We start from the raw sequence: 23,380 nt of genomic DNA, 5'->3' as shown, positions 1-23,380 counted from the left end.
AGTCTCCCGCATTGAAAGTGAGACCCGCTTTGGTGGGTCATCCCCAGCCAAAGTGGGAAATTCTCCTGCTCAGTGCTGAGACACTGCAGACCTAACAAGTCTCCCACATTCAGCGGGAGACTCCCGCCCTTCTACCAAAGCGGGAAAGTCTCCTGCTGAGATGTAATCATTTTTTCATACCGCCGCTGCCACCACTGCTTCTCCCAATGCAGCAGCAGTGGAAAAACAAACAAAAAGCACACACAGAACTGCAGCACTGCCTTCAGGTAAGCGCTGTCAGTTCTGCCGGTCCTCTGCCCCCAGAACTTGAAGTTGAGGTCAGCAGGGGCAGAGGGCCAGCAGAGCTGACAGCGCATGCTTGAAGGCTGCTGCGGCCCTGCGTTTGCTTTTTTTTTTCCTTGTCGCGGTTGCTGTACAGAGCAGAGGCTGCATTATGGAAGGAGACTGTCGGGATGAAAAGTTGAAGCCAATGGTTGGTCTCTATTTCTCCTTCAATAAAGCAAGCAAATGGTAACCTCTGAGCTGCTGCATCCACGTTGTCATCCTTATATTGTTGGTAGCATTTTTTTAAAATTTATCTCACTTATATTTTCAAACATTGCTGGCTTGTACAGTATACAGATGTACAGAGGAAGTGCAATGAGGGAATAACTTTTCATAGGTAGAGCAGTAATTTGTTAGAAAGTGTAATCAGTGTATCATCTAGAGGAGCTGGCTATAGGGACACCCTAGCACTGTTATATTTGTGCAGAGATTTTTTTTTGCTCAAGGTAAACAGCCTCTAAAACAGACATCATGTTATGAGAATTAGGTGTTCAACATTCAGAGTTTCTATTTATTTATTTACTTATTTATATAATTCTATCCCATATTAAACATGAATTGGGTTGAAACCTGGGAGCATTTAGAATCTTTTTTTTCTCCTATGCCTACATCAAAAGAAATTCAAGATGACATAAGGTAGAGTGGGCAGAGTCAATCAAGAGTGGGTGGAGCTATGACAGACTAGGTGTGGCTAGGGGGTGTGTACTAAAATCTCCCTCTCAAAAATCGGGACCCCTTGGCAACTCTGACACTGCCACCCCTGCTACTGTTGCTTCTCTTGATGAGCAGCTGCGGTGGCAAAACAGCAAACAGCTTTCTACCCAGCATCTTCTCTCTCTCCAGTCCTTTTACATCTGGGTCTCTCTTTCTCTCCCTGTCTTTCCACTCATCACCTCTCTCTCTCTTCCCCTCTTCCATCCAGTGTCTCCACTCTTCTATATTTTTCCTCCCCTCTCTCCATTCAGCATCTCCTGCCTTTCCACACCCCCTCCCCTTCCCCCTTATATGTCATCTTCTGTTTCCTGGCCATTGCTGCTTCTCCTGATGAGCAGCAGTGGCCTTAGGAAAACAACAAACAGTGAATGTGGTTCCGCAGATGCGCAGGGCTGCAGTCTTCAGGCATGTGCTGTCGCCTCTGCCAGTCCCCTGCTTCCGGTGACGTTAACTTCCCATTCTGGGGTAGAGGACTGGCAGAGCCAACAGCACATGCCTGAAGACTGCAGCCCTGCACAGCTGCGGCACCACATTCACTATTTGTTGTTTTCCTGCGGCCACTGCTGCTCATCAGGAGAAGCAGCAGTGGCCAGGAAACAGAGGATGACGTGTAAGGGAGAAGGGAAGGGGAGGGGAGGGGGATGGGGTGTGGAGAGAGAGGCAGGAGATGCTGAATGAAGAGAGGGGAGGAAAAAGATAGAAGAGTGGGGACACTGGATGGAAGAGGGGAAGAGAGAGAGAGGTGATGTGTGGAAAGGGAGAGAGAAAGAGGAGACACAGACGGAAAAGGACTGGAGAGAGAGAAGATGATAGGTAGAAAGATGGGGAGACAAAGAGGGGAGATGATGGAAGGATGGGGAAAGAAAGAGGGGAGATGCTGGATGGAAGGGTAGGGAGAGAAAGAGGGGAGATGTTGGATGGAAGGATGCAGAGAGAAAGAGGATAGACACTGGAAGGATGGGGAGAGAGGGAACACACTGAATGGAAAAAGGGTAGAGAAAGAGAGACACGGGATGGAAGGAACGGGAAAGAGGTGGAGACACTGGATGGAAGGATAGGGAGAGAGGATAGATAGATGGAAAGATGGGGAGAGAAAGAGAAAAGACACTGGATGGAAGGGTAGGGAGAGAGAGGGAAGATGCTGGATGGAAGGATACTGAGAGAAAGAGAGGAGACACTGGATGGAAGGATGCAGAGAAAAAGAGGGGGAGACACCGGAAGGATGGTGAGAAAGAGGGAAAACACTGGATGGAAGGGTAAGAAAAGAAAGAGGGAGATGCTGGATGGAAAGAGGGAAATTAAACCGGATAGTAAGAATGAATTAAATCTGGACAGAGAAGCAGAGAAATCAATTGAAGAAAACTGAAAGAAAAAGGAGAGAGGAAAAACAATTCAACCAGTGCCACAATTTTGGAGTGGGCTTAAGCTCAAAGTGTGTGTGTTCTCTGCGGCTATTTTGAATTGGCACCAGGTGTTATGATTGGGGTCTGAACCCCTCTCAAACTTACCTCTTTCCTGGGAGTCAGCTTCTTAGCTGGCTTCTGTTTCTTTCTCTGTCCTTTCTGAGCTGGCTCTGTCTCTCTGTGCTGGCAGCTTCCAGCAGCATGGGCTCTAATTGTTTCTCTTCAATGCAGCTGTGGGTGTAGTCTGAGTTGCTCTAACACTCTTTGGGTGTACTGGCTTCAAGTGTTTCACGGTTTTGCATTGGTGTGGGTTGGGCCTCTCTGGGTCAGTGTGCTTTTGCCTAGGTCTAGGGAGTGTGACATCATCAGGGAGGGCCTTGATAAGGAAGTGGTGTTGTTTCCTTCAGGGCCTTTGCAATAGTGGTGTTTGCTGTAGGTAGGGTGGTGCAGTGTGCACTTCTGACGTTGTGTCTAGTTTCCCTGCTTGCTTTTGCTAAGGGCCAGGTTAGTGTTAGTGCAGTGTGCACTGGTGACTGTGTGTTTAGCTTTCCTGCTTTTCCCTCTTGGTTTTGGTAGCATTGCTGTGTGTAGGGCTTTGGAAGCTCTGTTGTTGATAGAAGTACTTCAGGGTTTGGTGTTGTTAGGAACACTGCAGAGTTTGCTGTTAGAAGTACTTCTGGTGTTTGTGCTATTAGGAGCATTGCAGTCTTTGCTGTTGGTGTTTGGTGCTTTAGAAGCACTTTTGGCTTATGTGTTAGCTTCCCTCCTTGTGGCTCCCCTGTCTTCCCTTTTAGTGCTAGGAGCTCTTCTGGTTGCTTGCCAGAGTAGTGCTTAGGAAGCACCTTGTTAGTTGTATCTAGCTTGCTAGAGCAGTGCTTAGGTAGCTGGTTTAGTTTTGTGTTTAGCTTATTAGTGTAAAGCTCTGCTTGTAGCTTGGTGCTTAGTAGCACCTGTGTTAGCTTTGTATTTAGTACCCTGCTCTGTTAGTTTAGGGCTTAGGAAGTCCCTTTCTTGAGCAGGGCTTAGGAGCTCCTGTTTAGTATAGGGCTTAGGAAGTCCTTTTGTCAGTTTACTGTTAGGAACACTCCTGCTGGTTTAGGGCTTGGGAGCAAGTAGATCAGTTTAGGTTTAGGAGCACTTCTGTTTCCAGTCCTGGTCCCTATGTCATCCGGTATCCAGTAAGTCCTGTCGGCTACTCGAACCCAGGAGCTCAACTTCTGGGGGGCTTAGTAGCTAAGTGCAGGTGAAGCTGTGTGGACCAGTCCAGTGTGCTCCAGTCCCATGTTCCAGTCCTGTATCCTCCAGTCCGGGGGACCAGTCCAGTGTGTTCCGGTCCGGTGTGTGTTCCAGTCCGAGGGATTGCAGTCCAGTGTTCCAGTCCTGTGTCCTCCAGTCCGGGGGATTCCAGTCCAGGTGTTCCGGTTCGCTGGGCAGTGCCTGCAGTCCCTGCCGGTGTGCTTACCCAGTGTTGGTTGGTGGGTTTTGCCTGCTGCTGTCGCTCCTCGGCAGCAGCCCAAGGGCTCACGTTTGCTCCAGAGCCCGGCCCCGCGGGCTCTGAACCTGAGAACCTGACACCAGGACCGTCAGCATTGCAAGGGGAAGAGAGAGAATGCAGGGCAGCGCTCCGGGCAGGAAAGAGGGGGCTCTTTCCTGCCCCGAAGAGGTCACTAGACCACCACGGCAGTAGAGTAAGGTAAGGGGAGGGGACTATGGGATGGGACACCCTTAGGGGGTGTGGGGGGCAGGGGGTGAAAGGGGTGGGGTGATATGTGACAGGGGGCAGGGTGGGGGTGTGGTGGGGCAGGGGCGGGGCATGTGTCCTCTTTTTGGGGGGACCAAATATGGTAACCCTAACTGAACATCACCAGTGCCTGCATGACTCCCAGCTCCACCCAAATTCTGCCCCTGGAATGCCCTGGCATTAATTGCTGAATGATGTGATAGTTAGAGGGGATATTCAGTGGCACTTCCTGGTTAAGTACCGCTGAATATTCCCTCTGGACTGGTTCAGTGCAATTTAACCAGGCGGAAGTCTCTTCTGCCAAATTAGATTGTTTTCATTATTGAGCCTATTAGTTTAAATTTACGACTGCGTATTCACTATTGCCAGCAAAATGGATACAGCTGCTTAATATCAGATATAAAGATAAACAGATAAGTCATCCACTTACCTTCATGCCACAGCTTGGTGCCTGAATATTGCCCTCTCTGATTTCAATCATCTAAAATTTAAATTGAATTAAATAAGCATTGATTCTTACCTCAACCTTCCATGTCATCCCTTGTTTTAGGGTGAATAAGGAACCATAAACAGACACTGCCACTGTTTTTGTCACAGCAACATTGCCACTGCCATAGCTTTCATTTTCCACCACTACAGAAAATTTCTGCAGCCTTAGGTCTTTTTTGTTGACATTGGCTAGTATGTAGGAGCACGTGCCCTGGAAGTCAAATGCTGTCCCATCAAATGAAATGTAGTGGAGGACACCAGAAACTATGCATTTTCCACATCCAACTGGTTGGCAACCCAATACTCCATTCACAACTTTGCATTCTTCGCTGCCTCCACAGGAAGCCTCTGTGCACTCAACAACTCCATTTTCTTGGCACTGGCATTGCTCTTTGCATAGGTTACTAGGGTAGAAAACATCTCCTTTTGAGTAATACCTGTCCTTGTATACACAGCCACAATTTGCAATGGGGACACACTTGTCTCCACTCAGGATGAATCCATTGTCACAGTAACAGCCTTCTCTGCATGAAATATCACAGCCCTCTGGAGATGAGAGGCTGTAGCAGGTAGCAGGACAACCATTTCCACACAACTCATAATGAGTATTGGTAGGACAAGAAGGACCTGAGAGAAAAAATGGAATAAGAGGTTGAAAATAGATTTTAAATTCACTACTGAATCCATTTATTTTTTATTATTCACAATATTGATATACCACAATTCTAATAAATATCAAAGCGGCATACAACATATGAAACTATAAGCAGAGACAAAGCTAGGGATAGATGCTGGAATTCAGATACCAGAGGCAGGAATAAAAACAGCTCCCAATGCCTGAGTCTCACTGCTTTTGCCTATCCTTTTTCTTCTTCCTCTTTTCACTTGTTCTTATTACTGGAACATTTTATGACAGTAAAATGGACATACTTGATCTTTAAAGCTCATGAGATAAGGCTTGGCTTGATCCAACAATAGGCATTCCAACCTACAAAGTATACACTTAACTGTACATTTCAATGGCACAGTCATAGCAAGAAGGGAAGGCTTATTAGTCTGCTGCACTCTGTAATTATTTCATACGTTGAAGTTTTTCAATCTGCATTGAGGATTCTCTCTGAGCACAGTTTTTTTTTTTTTTTTTTTTTTTTAAATCATTCCAACATTTGGAGGTCAATATTCAGCCAGCAGCGGTGAGCGTTTTGCTGACTGCTGCCGGCGTTATTCCCAGATATTTAATGCCAGACCATATCGGTTAAGTCAGTAACATAGGCAGGCTGCACACCCTCTCGCTACAGCCCTCGCCTTCACCCCTCACACACTCACAGACCAAGCATGAAACAGGTTTTGGGAATAAATGGCCACAGCTTTATTTAAACACATTAAACAATTCCTAGGAAGCACCCGAGCCTTGGGATCGACGTTGCAGATGCTCCGACCCTCCACCATGCTTATCCAGCTAGAGCGCCAGCATCACCGCCCACGCTGTGACCAGCCCTGTCTCCACCTCCAGCATGGCCGAGCTTCCGACTGCTTGGGGCAGCCCACCCCCCAGACCAGCGTCCCACCTGCCCTGTGTAACCAGCGAGGTGACTAGTCTGCTAGCAGTGCGTGCTCCTGTCCCTTGCCTGGAGCAGGCGATCTTCCTTTCGGCTGTTGCTCCAGCACATCCCAGAGTTCCCAGGCTCGGGTGCCTCCGTCACAACCCGGGGGGGCCTGAGAATCAGGGTCCACGGGTCCCCCCTGCTCCCCATAGGCGCCCCGTATAGGAAGCTTGGGGATGCTAAGCCTCCCCAGCCCAATCGTGGACTTCCAATTTCCCTGCTGCCCTCACAAGCGCAGCAGTTTTGTGAGGCAGCTCTGGCTCTCCCTCCTTCCTTCCTTGGTTCCCGCTCTGTAGCTCCCCGAATCGATCGGCAGCTCCCCCCCCCCCCCCCCCCCGCGCGTTTTAACCTTTACTTTCCGACGTGGCAGCAACGAGCAACGTCAATCAAAGAAGAAGAAGGGCACAACAGGCTCCCTCGCTTCCAGCTTCTCTCTTCACACAGTGCCCCGCCTTCGCAGAAACAGGAAATGCATCATTACTGATGCTGAAGGCGGGACACTGTGTGAAGAGAGAAGCTGGAAGGGAGGGAGCCTGTTGTGCCCTTATTTTTCTTTGATTGACGTCGCTGCCACGTCGGAAAGTAAAGGTTAAAACGCGGGGGGGGGGGGGGGCTGCCGAACGATTCGGGGAGCCAGTCAGAGCAGGAACCAAGGAAGGAAGGAGGGTGAGCCAGAGCTGCCTCGCAAAACCGCTGCCACGGAGAGGAAAAGGGTTGCGCGGGGGGGGGGGGGTCAGAAAGGAACAGAGAGGAGGGCTGTTGGGGAGCTAAGGAAGGCAGGGAGAATTGCTGGATGTGGAGAAAAGGCGAGTTCAAGGGGAGAGAACAGACTGCTGTAGAGGAGGGGAGGGCAGGGTAGAGGAGAATTACTGGACTTGGATGGTTGGAGGGGAGGGCATGGGGAGAGCAGAAATCGCTGGACAGGAGGGCAGGGGAGAGGAGAATTGTTGGACATGGATGGAGGGGATGGCAGGGGAGAAAGGAGAATTGCTGGGCATAGATGGAGGTGACAGGGGAGAGAGCACATTTTCTGGAGATGGATGGAGGAGAGGGCAGGGGAGAATGGGGAGTTCCTGGACATGGATGAAGGGGAGGGCAGGGGAGAAAGGAGAATTGCTGGACAACATGGATGTGGATGGAGGAGGCAGGGGTGAGAGGAAATTTGGACATGGATGGATGGATGGAGGGGAGGGAAGTCAGGAAGGAGATGCACATGGATGGAGGGGAGGGAAGAGAGGAGAAATGCTGGACATGGATGGAGGGCAGGGAAGAGAGGAGAAATCTTGGACAAGGATGGAGGGAAGGAAAGATAGATAAAGGAAGGAGATGCTCACGGATGGAGTGGAAGGAAGAGAGGAGAAATGCTAAACATGGATGGAGGGGAGAGAAGACAGAGGAAGTAGATGCACATGAATGGAGGGGAGGGGAGTGAGGAGAAATGCTTTATATGGATGGAGGGGAAATTGCTGAATTTAAGGGCTGGATTGGAACACTTTGAGGGCAGATGTTGAAACTGGAGAAAGGATAGGGTCAGGGCTACAGATGGTAGACAGGACGCATAAGGACACAGAAGGATGGTGGACATGGTGAGAGAAAAAAATATCAGATGGAAAGAAGACACTGGGACCAAAGCTAATAGAAAAACTAAATGCTCAGACAGCAAAGGTAGAAAACATTTTTTATTCAGAATTTATTAATAGGAATATGTCAGCTTTTGGAAATGTACATCTGTGATATTTTGCATGTAAGTTTCAATTTTTCTAGTATTGCTGCATGCTGAGTCTGACTTCTTGAGGTAACTTTCCAGTTCAGTATTTTGCCTTCATATCTGTTGTGTCATGTGTTTTTCATGTGTGATCAAGATGCAGTATTCTGCTAGCGTGTAGTATTTGCAGCCCTTTTTGTTTTGTTTTTGTTTCACTAGGTTGTGTACTGGTGTTTTAGAGCCCATGTAATTATAGTCCTGCCTTTCCACACATAAAGGTTGTAGCTCGTCCTGTCCTTGGAATTAGTGCTGTTATGGTTTGGTAAGGCTATGAGTGTGTTTTTGCACAAGTGTGTGTATAGTGTTGTGCAGTGGAGAGATTGTGTGTTGGGCTTACTGAGGTGGCACCAAAACATCAGAAAGGGTGTGCAGCGTAAATCATGACACACTACCTCTTGAAGGATCTACATATGGTCGTTAATAAAAGGAGCTCATTGTGAACACTATCCACCCTAAAAGGGTGTTTTGTGGCTCTAAATGAGAATTGTGATATGATCCCTTGTATCATATTGTTGACGGTCTGCATTTTCCCTATGGGTGGTATATTGGTGTATTAGGGTCTGCCCAGTGTAATATTTATGGTACAGTAAGGTTCTGAGTGTGTTTTTGCACAAAGTTGTGCATAGTGTTTTGCAGTTGAGCAATTGTGGTTAGTATATGCTTTGAGCAACCACTTTATTCTTTGACATCTAATATCTAAATTTAATAAAAGGTATTAACTGTGACTATTTTATTTTTACTTATTTTTTTTCTGTGTTGTCAGACAATTATGGAGGTAAGCTCCGCCCCTGGCCCCACCCCTAACCCCGCCCCCTTTAGCCTCCCCAAACAGTTGGGCCACCGCCTATGCTGCTCCCCCTTCAAAACTGTCACTCCAGGACCTCCTAGACTGGGCTCACAAGCTGATGCCATCTGGGATGCCAATCCATGTCAGCCCCTTAGCGTCTAGCCCAGGTGAACAAGCAGGACATCCGGCTGAGGTGCCGCGAGCAGCAGGCACAAGCTAATGCCATCCCATACCTGGGGTGCCAATCCATGCCAGCGCTGCCGCTTTAGTATCTAGCCCAGGTGAACAAGCAGGATGCATTGGTTAGCGCTGCCCCTTAGCGACTAGCCCAGGTGAAGAAGCTGGATGCCAATCCATGCTAATGCCATCCCGTACCTGGGGTGCCAATCCATGCTAGCCCAGGTGAACAAGCAGGATGCCAATCCAGGCTAGCGCTGCCCCTTTAGCGTCTAGCCGAGGTGAACAAGCAGGATGCCAATCCATGCCAATGCTGCCCCTTTAGCGTCTAGCCCAGGTGAACAAGCAGGATGCCAATCTAGGCTATCGCTGCCCCTTAGCGACTAGCCCAGGTGAAGAAGCTGGATGCCAATCCATGCTAGTGCTGCCCCTTTTAGCGTGTAGCCGAGGTGAACAAGCAGGATGTTTTAACGCACTAATATTTATGCCAGTCTATAAATGTTAGCGCCTCAACATAGGCATGTTTGTGCCAACTCACACTAGTATTCCATAATGGCAAATATGTGCATAAGTGCTGTTATAGGCTAAGCTCACAGCCTGCTTAATTTGGGCATGTGAACTGTGGAACTCAGTTATAGAATTGACTATGTCCCCACATGTTATTGTCTATGTTACTTAGAGGGGCATTTTCGAAAAGGGACGACCATCTCTAATGGCGCCCAACTCTAAAGACGGTGCCGCAAAGGGGTGGGGCAACGCGTATTATCAAAACAAGATGGACGTCCATCTTTCGTTTCGATAATACGGTTGGGGATGCCCAAATCTTGACATTTAGGTCGACCTTAGAGATGGTCGTCCTCGGTTTTCGGCTATAATGGAAACCAAAAACGTCTATCTCAAAAACGTCCAAATCTAAGCCCTTTAGTTGTGGGAGGAGCCAGCATTTGTAGTGCACTGGTCCCCCTGACATGCCAGGACACCAACCAGGCATCCTAGGGGGCACTGCAGTGGACTTCAGAAATTGCTCCCAGGTACATAGCTCCCTTACCTTGGGTGCTGAGCACCCCAACCCCCCCCCCCCCCCCCCCCCCCCCCCCCACTACAACTGCTCCAGGGACCTGTATACCTCTGCGATGGACCTGAGTATGGCATTTGAGGCTGGCAAAAAAGTATTTTTAAACTTGTTTTTTATGGTGGGAGGGTGTTAGTGACCACTGGGGGAGTAAGGGGAGGTCATCCCCGATTCCCTCTGGTGGTCATCTGGTCAGTTGGGGCAACATTTTGAGGCTTGGGCATGAAAAAAAATGGACCAAGTAAAGTCGGCCAAGTGCTCGTCAGGGACACCCTTCTTTTTTCTATTATCGGCCGAGGACGACCATCTCCTAATCACGCCCCAGTCCTGCCTTCGCTACCCTGCTGACACGCCCCCGTGAACTTTGGTCATCCCCGTGACGGAAAGCAGTCGAGGGTGTCAAAAATTGGCTTTCGATTATGCCGATTTGGACGGAAAGCAGTCGAGGGTGTCAAAAAATTGGCTTTCGATTATGCCGATTTGGACGACCTTGCGAGAAGGACGCCCATCTCCTGATTTGTGTTGAAAGATAGAGGCTAATTTTCAAAGGGATTACCCCAAGTAAATGGAGGTTTACCAGTGATAAAGCATCTTCAAAAATTGTCCTGAGCCCTCTGAATGGAAAAGTGGTACAAGTTGGGTAGGGCTTGAAAAACATATCTCAGGGTGTCATTTTCAAATCCTCACAACTACTTTTCACAATTTTAACTTGCACCCATGGAGTTTTTCCTTTTACAAACTGGTTTGCCAGCCCTTGGTTTCAGAGCATCCACAAGCATACGAGGAGCTGGCACTCAATGAAAATTTTCCTTTATCAAGAAGATAATTAAGCTACCTGTAGGTGGCTTTCACCTGTGGGGTTTGCTAGAGTGGAGAAAAACTATGGCCAGACTCTCTTTGATTATTACCCATTTAGGGCTAGATTTTATTTATGGATCCCCCAAAAATCGGTGCCAATGAAAGCACTATTCTGTAAACCACGCTTAAGTGCAGTTTACAGAATAGCGCTTAAACCCGAGAAACGTGCCTAATTGTAGGCATGGCCATTTGCACCAACTGAAACATGGTGCAAATCATTATGCCTAAATTAGGCATGTATCCCCATTATTCTATAACTACGTAAATTTTAGGAATGCCCCTGTTCTGCCCTTGACCCACTCATTTCTGCGTCCCCTTTTTGAATTCACGTGTAAAATTTAGGTGCGGATCCAGCACCTAAATATATGTGCAAACATGTTAATTAAATCTAATTTGTGGAAGTTGCTTGTTAAAAAGCCAGTTATTGGTGCTAATTAGCCTGTTATTCAATTAAAATGCACATGCAAATTTGGCGCATGCCCAAATTAGCACACACATTTTTTCATGCTTTTTATACAATTAGGGGGTTAGTGCATCCACTCAAATAAGCACCTGCTTTTTTTGTGTGGGGTACACTTCAATGGCAAAGCAACTTGCCTCTCGTGATCTAATCTCACCAAGGAATGTCCCTGAAGTCTCTCAGATCAAAATGTTGTTGCTATGTATAATGATTTACCTGTGTACAAGGTAGAAAATAATTAAAAGCCCCTGGTCACAGGCAGTGCAGCATTTATCCAGAAAAAGGTCTTTGATTATTGCCCTTCATATGTTACTATGTTACAGTATTAAAACACATAATCAAAGAATTGTCAGGCTGTCAATCAAATGTCTTTGCCATGGTCTTCAACCACATCTACAGCATTGTTAAACTCTAGTCAAACATTCCAAATCCTCATGAGGAAAACATGTACTGTCAAAACATCATGAGAAGTCATCTCCCATTGCACCCTACTATCTAACCATAGTGACCTGTGTGTCTTCCATAGCTGCCTTATCAAATCATGGTGAGCAATCCTACCCCCTCCCCCCTGGTGACCACTGGGAAAGAAAGGGGATGTCATACCTGAATCCCCCCATTGGTCATTTAAAGCACCTTTTTGTGACTTATTCATGATTGAAATAGGTGTAGACCAAAATGTCTAACTTTTAGCCCTGGACATTTTTGCTTTGTTCCATTATGGTAGAAAAACGTTCAAGTTTTGGGAATGCCCAGATCCTCCCCCCACAACACCCTCCCCCCACTCCCCCGATACGACCCTTTGTGGTTTGGACATACTGCGAATCAACTGCATAGAAAAACACCTTAAATACGGGTTTTGAAAATAGAATTTGGATGTCTTGACAAACAAAAAAAATCATCCTGTTTTGAAAATGAGTCCCTTAATATAATAATGAACCAATTAGACCGATAATTGGGTGTTAATAGTTATCAAAGCTAATTGACAATAATTATAATTTATGCGTGCATCTTGCTGGGCGTATTCTATAAAGATGCATGTGTAAATTCTAATGCGTGGATCTGAAAAGAGGGTATGGGAGGGGCATGGGCAGGGCATGGGTGTTCCAAGAATTTACATACACTGTTACAGAATACACCTGGATTAGGAATTACACCAGATTTCAGCTGGTGTAAATTTTTGCAACTAGAACATAAGAACAAAAGCATTGCCATACTGGGACAGACCGAAGGTCCATCAAGCCCAGCATCCTGTTTCCTACAGTGGCCAATCCAGGTTCCAAGTACCTGGCAAGATCCCAAAACAGTACAATACGTTTAAATGCTAACATATTGGATTTCCTGTGTGTACTTACTCCAAAGCTGATATGAAATCTGATCATTGTTATCAAGTGGCCCCAGCACCATTACCTCATGCACCAGATCATGCGCTCCACTAAGGACCAGGTCTAGAATTTTTCCTCCTCATGTTGGCTCCCATACCAGTTGCTCCATAAAGCAGTCCTTGATTTTGTCAAGGATGTTTACCTCCCTAGCATTCCCTGATACTACATTTACCCAGACAATATCGGGGTAATTGAAATCACTCATTATTATTGTGTTCCCCAGTTTGTTAGCCTCCCTAATTTGATAACATTTCTACATCTGTCTGTGTGGCTCCTGGTGCTTGGCACTATTCTATAAAAGGAGCCCTACTTGAGCACCGTCTATAGAATAGTGCTGTGCTTAGTGTTTATTTTTATCGGTGTCATATATAGAATCTAGTCCTATGTGGGTAAATTTGTGCACGCATCTACTGTACCCGGACTAAAAGGACTAATTCCTGAGCGTGAGCCCGGAGGAATTTGTACTTCTGTGCATACTTTTGAATTTTCAAAAGTATGCATGTATATTCTCATGAAAAATTTTCATATACTATTTATTAGGTGTGATCATGTCTGGGTAGTTTTGATGGGATAATTGGTGTAACTTTACACACATTTGACAACAACTTTATGCAGGCTGTTACAAAATTATCCCCAAAATAACTTCCATAGATTGTAATGTATTGATGAGAAAATGAATTTGTCTGCATTGAGTGAAACTTACTGCAGAATGAGTCTGTTCTCCACTCCTGAATCTCAATTCCGTTGGTCTGGCATTGAGACACATAAGCACTGATGACACTGCAGTAAGCAGAGTAGTGACCTTTGTATCGTACAGCATCAAAAAGACAGCTGCCAAAAAAGGGTGTTGGATCGACAGAGCCAAAACAGTTGCTGAATGGCCCATTTTCTTTTATGAGGAGGCCACAGAACTTGTCAGTCTTGTAGAGTTCTTTCTGTGAATCGGTGTACACTGGGCAATTTCCTTTGCAGTCAGGCGCACAGTCTGGCACGTCCCCAACTTTCCAGCTGTCACCAAATTGGGTAGCAGTGGACGCCTTGATTCCATTCTTCATAATCATATCATCATTGCTGTTCATATTATTGTTACCACAGAGACCACTGACCGCATTGGTATAAGTACTTGGGATCTGTACTGTGACAAAGCTGTACGAGTCGAATGATACTCTGATTTCATCTTCAGTGTTAATGATGACATGAACTCCACTGAGGTATGCCACGATTTTTTTGGTTTGGTAGTAAAATGGTAGGGATACAAGGACATCATTTACCTAAAAAGGAAAAGGTAAAGCTTGTACAGGATTTTTGTTTTTACTGAAAGAAATTACCTTGTTTAGCTAGTACATTGAAGTTTGCTGCTCATAAAATAATGGAAAGCACCCAACTGCATTCCAAGAAAGTAGAGGCTTGGCCATGGCCAATTACTTTATAAATGATAAAACAACAGTTAAATAATCTTTTTAGCCAATCAAATGCATGGTTAGTGTTAAAGCGTATGGGGACAGACTTAAAGATCTCAATATGTATACTGTGGAAGAAAGATGGGAGAGGGGAAATATGATAGACATTTAAATACCTACATGGCATAAATGCACAGGAGGCAAGTCTTTTTCAGTTGAAAGGAAGCTCTGGAAAGAGGGGACATAGGATGAAGGTGAAAGGGGTAGACTCAGAAGAAGCCTGAGGAAATATTTCTTCATGGAAAGGGTAGTGAATTTGTGGAATGGCCTCCCAATGGAAGTGGTGGAGACAAACAGTATGTGAATTCAAGAAAGCATGGGACAAGTACATAGGATCTATAAGGGAGTGATAGGGAGCATAGATGGTATGGATGGGAACACTGGATGGGCCACATGGGCCCCGATATTCAGACTGTGGGAGGTAGCTGAGTTGTCTCTTGCGGTCAGCGCTAAACCTGGATATTCAATGCCAGTCTGTTTCCGGTGACCGCCATTGAATATCTGGTTGGCCGGTCCAATTTTAACCGGCCACACTGATATTCAGCACTGGTTGCTTAAAGTGAGACCGGCCAAAGTTATTCTAGCTATTGTGGTGGTCAAACATGGCTGCCAAACTTGGCTGGTCAGTTTAAAAATCGGGGGATAGCCGGTTATATTGCACGATATAACTGGCTACCTTTAAGCCATTATCCGGCGATATTCAGCTGGCTATCCAGCGCTCAATATCACTAGATAGCCACTTAAATGCCATTATAGCAGCCTTTAAAAAAAAACATTGGGCAGATGGTCTTTATCCGCATACATTTTTCTATGTTTCTATACCTACTATCTACCCATCCCCACTTACACACATACTGGTCAATATTTAGCTTGGGGTGCTCAGCATTTTTTTTTAATAGTGCTAAATTAGACTTCCAATAGTTACTACCAACACTGAATATCTGGGCTCTGGCAGCCTCAGCCATGGCCAGAATGCAGATGGACAGGTGTGATAATCAGTCTGCTACACGGTTAGTTAACCAGGCAGTGGGGTGAATATCAGGTTTTGCCAAGATGCGCATCCTGAACCACCTCAAGAGCTAATCCTGCCTCCTGACCACTCCAACAAGGTCATATTTGTGTCCCCAACCTCCCAAGGGCCGACTCCCCTCACTACCCACCAGTAGACCTCCCCACTAGACCATTAGGTACTATAAGGTAGGCCCAGGTAATTTACAGGTAGGTGTGTGGGTGGGGGGGGGTGTCTGACCTTGTTTGTTGGGGTTGAGAGAGGGGATAAGTTATTGGGAGAATGGGGGTGAGGGAGGATGGTGTCCAATCTTACTGCTGTTTTGGGAAGGGGAGAAGTATCTTGTTTGGAAGGATAGAGAGGGGAACATAGAGCCCAACTACTATTTGGAGTTTATGCAGATACCAGCCAATATTCTACTACTACTACTACTATTAAACATTTCTAAAGCGCTACTAGGGTTACGCAGCGCTGTACAATTTAACATAGAAGGACAGTCCCTGCTCAAAGAGCTTACAATCTAAAGGACAAATGTACAGTCAGTCAAGCAGGGGTCGTCAAATTGGGACAGTCAAGATTTCCTGAAAAGGTATAAAGGTTAGGTGCCGAATGCAACATTGAAGAGGTGGGCTTTGAGTAAGGATTTGAAGATGGGTAGGGAGGGGGCTTGGCGTAAGGGCTCAGGAAGTTTATTCCAAGCATAGGGTGAGGCGAGGCAGAATGGGCGGAGGCGGAGCCTGGAGTTGGCGGTGGTGGAGAAGGGTACTGAGAGGAGGGATTTGTCCTGTGAGCGGAGGTTTCGGGCGGGAACGTAAGGGGAGGTGAGGGTATAGAGGTAATGAGGGGCTGCAGACTGAGTGCATTTGTAGGTTAGAAGGAGAAGCTTGAACTGCATGCGGTATCTGATCGGAAGCCAGTGAAGTGACCTGAGGAGAGGGGTGATATGAGTATATCGGTTCAGGCGGAATATAAGACGTGCAGCAGAGTTCTGAATGGATTGAAGGGGGGATAGATGGTTAAGTGGGAGGCCAGTGAGGAGTAGGTTGCAGTAGTCAAGGCGAGAGGTAATGAGAGTGTGGATGAGAGTTCGGGTGGTGTGCTCAGAGAGGAAAGGGCGAATTTTGCTGATGTTAAAGAGGAAGAAGCGACAGGTCTTGGCTGTCTGCTGGATATGCGCAGAGAAGGAGAGGGAGGAGTCGAAGATGACTCCGAGGTTGCCAGCATCCACATAGTTAAGCTACTCAAATTACGACAGCTTTTGTGTGGTCCAATTTAGTTATGTGGGTACCAGCACCAAATACTAATGGCACAGATATAACTCCTAGCTCATCACGACTCCGCAGTGCTCAAGTGTAGACATGGATGCACTACTGTAGCCAGCTCTATACATTAAAAGATAAATACCTGGAGTTTCTGAGGATAGTCTTGGCTCATAGTCATTATAACACCATAGATTTGAAATGTCACCACTTTTGTGGAAGAGACAGCTTTGTTGCCTCTGTTATTGTTCTGCACATTGACAGTAAACTGAGTGAGAGTTTGGTCTTTAGAAGTCACTCCAACCATCTGATAGATACAGGTGCCCATGAAATCATATGTCAGCTTATCGAAGGTTATGTAGTGAGGGCCCCCATGGGCGATACAAGTAGAGTAGCTGAGTGGGTAGCAGTCACGGATTCCATTCATCACCATGCATCTCTCACTAGATTTGCAGTTTGTGTTCTTGCACACTACCATGCCCAGGGATGGGTCACACTTGCAGCTCACTTTACAGTTGTCATCACTCCAGAATTCCTCTTTGGGCTTATAGTAGAAACCATTGTAGTTGCAGCCGCAGCTGTCGATGGAAACACATTTGTCAACACTTAGGACAAAGCCTGTATTACACTGACAAGTCTCCACACAAGAATCCATGCACTTTGAAGGGGCAGATCTGTCAGAGCAGGTGGCAGGGCAAGCATTTCCACAAGCCTCATAGTGGCTGTTCTCAGGACAGGGCAAGGCTGAAATAGAAGAGAACATGTTTATATACAAGAAATTAGATGGAGAGTACTACACCTATACTTTTAGATGTACAATATGGAAATCTTCCCTGTACTAGAAACCTTGTGGAAAAATAGATTTTTCAACCCCTTCTTATTTGCTGTTTTTCATGTAAGCTACAGAATCACAGACTCTACTTTATCAGTTTATCATCACCTCTCCACGAGTGATCTGCTGTACTTGTCCTATGCCTTTTGGAATTCTGACCTTTCTGTAAAGCAATACTTCTTTGTATTGCTCCTGAGTCAACCCCTTCAGAAGATACCTGATGCATGATGCATGTGGGTAAGAGGAACCCGAATTATAGCTACGTCTTGCAAGGTTCCGCGTTAGGAGTTACGGATCAAGAAAGGGATCTGGGTGTCGTCGTCGATGATACGCTGAAACCTTCTGCTCAGTGTGCTGCTGCGGCTAGGAAAGCGAATAGAATGTTGGGTGTTATTAGGAAGGGTATGGAGTCCAGGTGTGCGGATGTTATAATGCCGTTGTATCGCTCCATGGTGCGACCGCACCTGGAGTATTGTGTTCAGTACTGGTCTCCGTATCTCAAAAAAGATATAGTAGAATTGGAAAAGGTACAGCGAAGGGCGACGAAAATGATAGTGGGGATGGGACGACTTTCCTATGAAGAGAGGCTGAGAAGGCTAGGGCTTTTCAGCTTGGAGAAGAGACGGCTGAGGGGAGATATGATAGAAGTGTATAAAATAATGAGTGGAATGGATCGGGTGGATGTGAAGCGACTGTTCACGCTATCCAAAAATACTAGGACTAGAGGGCATGAGTTGAAGCTACAGTGTGGTAAATTTAAAACGAATCGGAGAAAATTTTTCTTCACCCAACGTGTAATTAGACTCTGGAATTCATTGCCGGAGAACGTGGTACGGGCGGTTAGCTTGACGGAGTTTAAAAAGGGGTTAGATAGATTCCTAAAGGACAAGTCCATAGACCGCTATTAAATGGACTGGAAAAATTCCTCATTTTTAGGTATAACTTGTCTGGAATGTTTTTACGTTTGGGGAGCGTGCCAGGTGCCCTTGACCTGGATTGGCCACTGTCGGTGACAGGATGCTGGGCTAGATGGACCTTTGGTCTTTCCCAGTATGGCACTACTTATGTACTTATGTACTTATGTACCTCCTTATAAATTCAAGAAGGCATTGAAAAGCAGAGAAGGTTCTAAGAAATGGGAAATGAAGGAATATGTTGAAGATTCAACATGTTCTATCGTATTGCAAACTGAAGAGAAAATATACAAACTAGAGGGGCCTTATGGTCTTTAGCTACAGTCTCTGTCTTGCTATTGGGTATATGAGAAGGTGGAATCAGTTTTGACATTTCACTGATGCTATGCGTAAATACCATACTGGCTGATGAGTTCACAGCAAGTGACCTACAGAATGAGTAACTGTTTGACAAATAGTGAAGTACCTGTGTGGTTGGGTTAGAAGGCTGGTGCTTACTTAAATTCTAATTTGTGCAGAAGTGGAGAATGTACACTATGCAGTTACTAACAGCATATGAAGTATCTTAACAGTGTTATACAGGCACGATAGTATGGTGCCTGTATAACAGTGTATTCTTGTATTATAGTGTATTATTGTCACATAATTAGAGAAGCACTTGCATCTACATCACATTATAACAAGTGCTGAACTAATATTTAGGTTATGAAACACAGCTATGTTTTATATTTTCTCTGTATCTGTCAACACATAGTAGACTTAGAGGGGCATTTTCGAAAGAGACGTCCAAGTTTTGATTTGGACGTCCTCACAAAACATCCCGATCCAGGGGCGGGGAAACCCATATTTTCGAAACAAGATGGATGTCCATCTTTTGTTTCGAAAATACCATCAGGGACGTCCAAATCCTTAAATTTGGTCGTCCCTAGACATGGATGTTTCTGATTTTCGGTGATTTTCAAAACCAAGGACATCCATCTCAGAAACAACCAAATGCAAGCCATTTGGTCATGGGAGGAGCCAGAGTTTGTAGTGCACTGGTCCCCCTGACATGGCAGGACACCAACCAGGCACCCTAGAGGGCACTGCAGTGGACTTCATAAATTGCTCCCAGGAACATAGCTCCCTTACCTTGTGTGCTGAGCCGCCCAAAACCCACTACCCCCAATTGTACACCACCACCATAGCCCTTATGGGTGAAGGGGGCACCTAGATGTGGGTAGAGTGGGTTTCTGGTGGGTTTTAGAGAGCTTGCTGTTTCCTCCACAAATGTAACAGGTAAGGGGGGATGGGGCTGGGTCCGCCTGTCTGAAGTGCACTGCAGTACTACTACTACTACTAATAGCATTTATATAGAACTACCAGATGCACGCAGCGCTGAACACCTGACATAGAGAGACAGTCCCTGCTCAAAGAGCTTACAATCTAGTACCCACTAAAACTGCTCCAGGGACCTGCATACTGCTGTCACGGACCTGAGTACACCAGGAAAATCAAAAATTCCCAAAATAAACTCCGATAAAAAAAATAAAAAATAAACAAAAGCCAGAGTATAATATAATGGAGGAGATACCGTGAAAGAGTTGACTCAGACCTGTTCAAAACATGTAATTGTAAATGTAAGTAAAGGATGTATGGGAAGTTCTCAGAGTATAAACTCACCCAAGCGAGACTACACCGAAGTGTTTTACGTCTCTAAGGGTGGACAAGCTTCTCAATCATAGAACTTCACCTACAATGTAAGCTTTTTTTTAAATTTTTGTGCACACCTGTGCTATTAAATTAAATAATAAAAATGTTACCTCTCTCCAACATAGACCTGAGTATGACATCTGAGGCTGGCATAGAAGCTGGCACATAATATTTTGAAAGATGTTTTTTGAGGGTGGGAGGGGGTTAGTGACCACTGGGGGAGTAACGGGAGGTCATCCCTGATTCTCTCCGGTGGTCATCTGGTCATTTCGGGCACCTTTTTGTGCCTTAGTCGTAAAAACAGGTCCGGGTGAAAATGTCCAAGTGCTCGTCAGGAACGTCCTTCTTTTTTCAATTATGGGTCAAGGACGTTCAAGTGTTAGGCACGCCCAAGTCCCGCCTTTGCTCTGCTTCCGATATGCCCCCTTGAACTTTGGCCGTCCCTGCGACGGAGTGCAGTGGGGGACGTCCAAAATCGGCTTTCGATTATACCGATTTGGACATTTCTGTGAGAAGGACATCCATCTTTCGATTTGTGTCAAAAGATGGGCGTCCTCTTTCGAAAATGAGCCCGCTACTGAGTTCTAAAATTTTCTGTATATTCTCTTACTTATTGATATGGAGAGACATTTTCGATATTACTTCTAAGTCAGACTTTGGACGTTTTGCACTAAACGTCCTAACTCCGAACAGGAAATATATAAATTTTCGAAATGTCTTTTTTTCCCAAAAAAAATAGGCACATGCATGATGTTTTTGTGCTCTGTGCATTTGTAATTTTGGACCATTTTCAGAAAAAAAAGTTCAAGTGAAAAACATACAAAATCAAGCCATTTAGACGTACTAGGAGCCAGCATTCTTAGTAGACTGACCACAGAGACATCCCAGGAGAGCAATGGGGCACTGATGTGGACTTCATATAAAACCTGCCATGTTCACGTCACTGTTATGCCCCTATATTGTCTGCTGAATCCTCCAAAACCCACCCAAATCCTACCACTCCCAACTGCACAGCAATAAAATAGCACTCATTGGTGAAGGGGTCACCTATATGTGGGAATAGTAGGTTTCTGATGAGTGCAGGAGGGTTCACAGGTTCCATCACAAGTGTAACAGGTAGAGTGGGATATGGGCCTGAGTCCTCCTCTCTACAGTGCACTGGACTGACCACTACACTACTCCAGGGACCTGCTTGCTGTTCTAATAGAACTGGCTATAAGATCTGAAGCTGTCATAGAGGCTAGTATGTACTATTTTTTCACATCTTTGGGGGGTTGGAGGGGGTCAGTGACCACTGGGGGAAAAAGAGGGTTCAGCTGTGATTCCCTCCAGTGGTCATCTGGTCATTTAGAGCACCTTTTTGTGCCTTATTTGTTCTAAAAACAGGTCTAGACCAAAATGTTGAAGTTGTAGCCTTAGATGTTTTCAATATTTTCCATTATGGCTGTAAAACATCCAAGTGTTAGGAAAGCCCTAATCCCACTCCCAACGCGCCCCTTTCTGATTTGGACACACTGCAGACAAATTGCATATATAAATGCATGCAAAATAGGTTTCGAAAATACCAATTTGGACATTTTGAGAATAAATTCATCCAAATACTGCTTTATGCCACTTTTTGGATGTTTTTCTCTTTCAAAAATGAGCCCTTTAATATGACAAACATGTCAGTAAAGTGGACAGACATTCTATGGGTCTGCTACCAGTCACTACAGATACTCCCATTATGGTCTGGGTCTGGCTTTGTTGGGAAAACATTTTCCCCAGTTATTCTTCAGTTTTCAATTGTATATGTTCATAAGAAAAAAACTGGAAGTGAATTAAAGTCAATTAAAGGAAGGTTTGACTCAATGGACCTTGATTTATGCAACACTTACGGCATCCTGCTGGTGTCCTCCAGTCATATATTTTAACTCCTTGCTCTCTGCAAGTCGTTGCATAGACATCAAGGGCCTGGCATAGGAACTTGTTGGCACCACCATTTATACAAACGTCATACACACAGCTATCAACGAAGTCATCAGGATTGATCTTGGCATGGCACTCACGGAAGGGACCATCCAGTTTACTGATCAGGCCACAGTACTGTTCACCTGTATACAACTTCTGTTTGCTCTCATCACAGGTTGGGCAAGTGCCTTTGCAGACATGGAAACAGAATGGGTCCCGATCCTTTACCTTCCAGCTGCTAGCCCATTCCACTATCGATGTCACTGTTGTGCCATCTAGAGTTATCATGTCATCTCCAGGATTTTGGTTGAAGTTTCCACAGAGACCAGCTGTGGTTCCATAGTAGCTACTGGGAATCTTGATCACCACATGCCAGTTCCATTCATAGCTTACTTCTAGGCCAAAGCTTGTCTTTAATACAGCAGTGAGGCCACTTTGAGACACCTGAATGCTACCATCTTGCAAAGTGACAGGCAGGCTGGTTATTTCATCATTTATCTGCAGAGAAAGAAAAAAAGCAAACTTGTATTAACTCAATTCCAAGTAAAATGCTCAGAGGTTTTACTGAAAGAATAAAACTTCAATCTCTAGAGGAAATAAGCACTATTACTGGTTTATCTCAGTTTATTTCTATTGATTCTCAGTTTAAAGAAATCACGTTTTTTGTGAATGTAATAAAAATTGAGATGCATGCTACAATTACGTCCTTCATCAGGATTATTTTCCGTTTAAGGCTGTGACCCCATAAGACCCCCAGCTTGCCATTTTTGTACTTACACCTTTATATTAATTATTTCCAGGAAACAGGATATTGTGCTTCATGGATCTATGGTCTAACCCAGAATGGCAATTCTTATGTTCTTATGTTCTAATTTATGGTGCAATATTTGGGAACTGGTGGAGTCCACAGCACCAAAACTATGAGTACAATTAAAACTTCAGACCTGTGAGTTCTACCACTAGCTCTTTGTATGACTTTTGTTTTTACATATTACTCAGTTCTTTACAATATATGTTTCTAAACCTGTCAGTTTAAAAAAAACTTACTCTTATTTTTCCAACTTCTCCCTTATAGATGGAGATCTTGAGGTCCCATACATAGATATTGACGAGCCGCACATAGGAGACAGCCTGATTCCCTCTGTTGTCATTCTTCTCATCAATAACAAATGGCACAAGGGTGGGATCAGTGCCAACATACTTGGCAAGGATGTAGGTGCAAGTGCCCTGGAAATCATAGTTGTAACCATCAAAGGTGTGGTAGTGGGGGTCCCCCCATCCCCAACATGTGCCAGTGTAATCTGGGACACATACTGGGTTGCCATCTTGAATCTTACATGTTTCTTTTGTCCTGCAGTTTGCTGATTTACATGGGTCTAAAACAAAAAGTATATTAAACATTTACAAAACAGTTTATACAGCTGGGAAACTCCAATTGTTGTACTATTACAATTTTGACATATTTTAAATGGTTATTAGGACATTTAC

At 45.3% G+C, this 23,380-nt stretch overlaps 1 pseudogene; it reads right to left on the bottom strand.

Annotated features, from left to right (window-relative positions):
- Nucleotides 1-23,380, bottom strand: part of LOC115476806 — a 638,208-nt pseudogene that overhangs the window by 87,770 nt on the left and 527,058 nt on the right.

This window comes from Microcaecilia unicolor, chromosome 8, assembly GCF_901765095.1.
Source record: "Microcaecilia unicolor chromosome 8, aMicUni1.1, whole genome shotgun sequence".
Classification (NCBI taxonomy): domain Eukaryota; kingdom Metazoa; phylum Chordata; class Amphibia; order Gymnophiona; family Siphonopidae; genus Microcaecilia; species Microcaecilia unicolor.
This window is presented reverse-complemented; position numbering and strand designations above follow the sequence as displayed.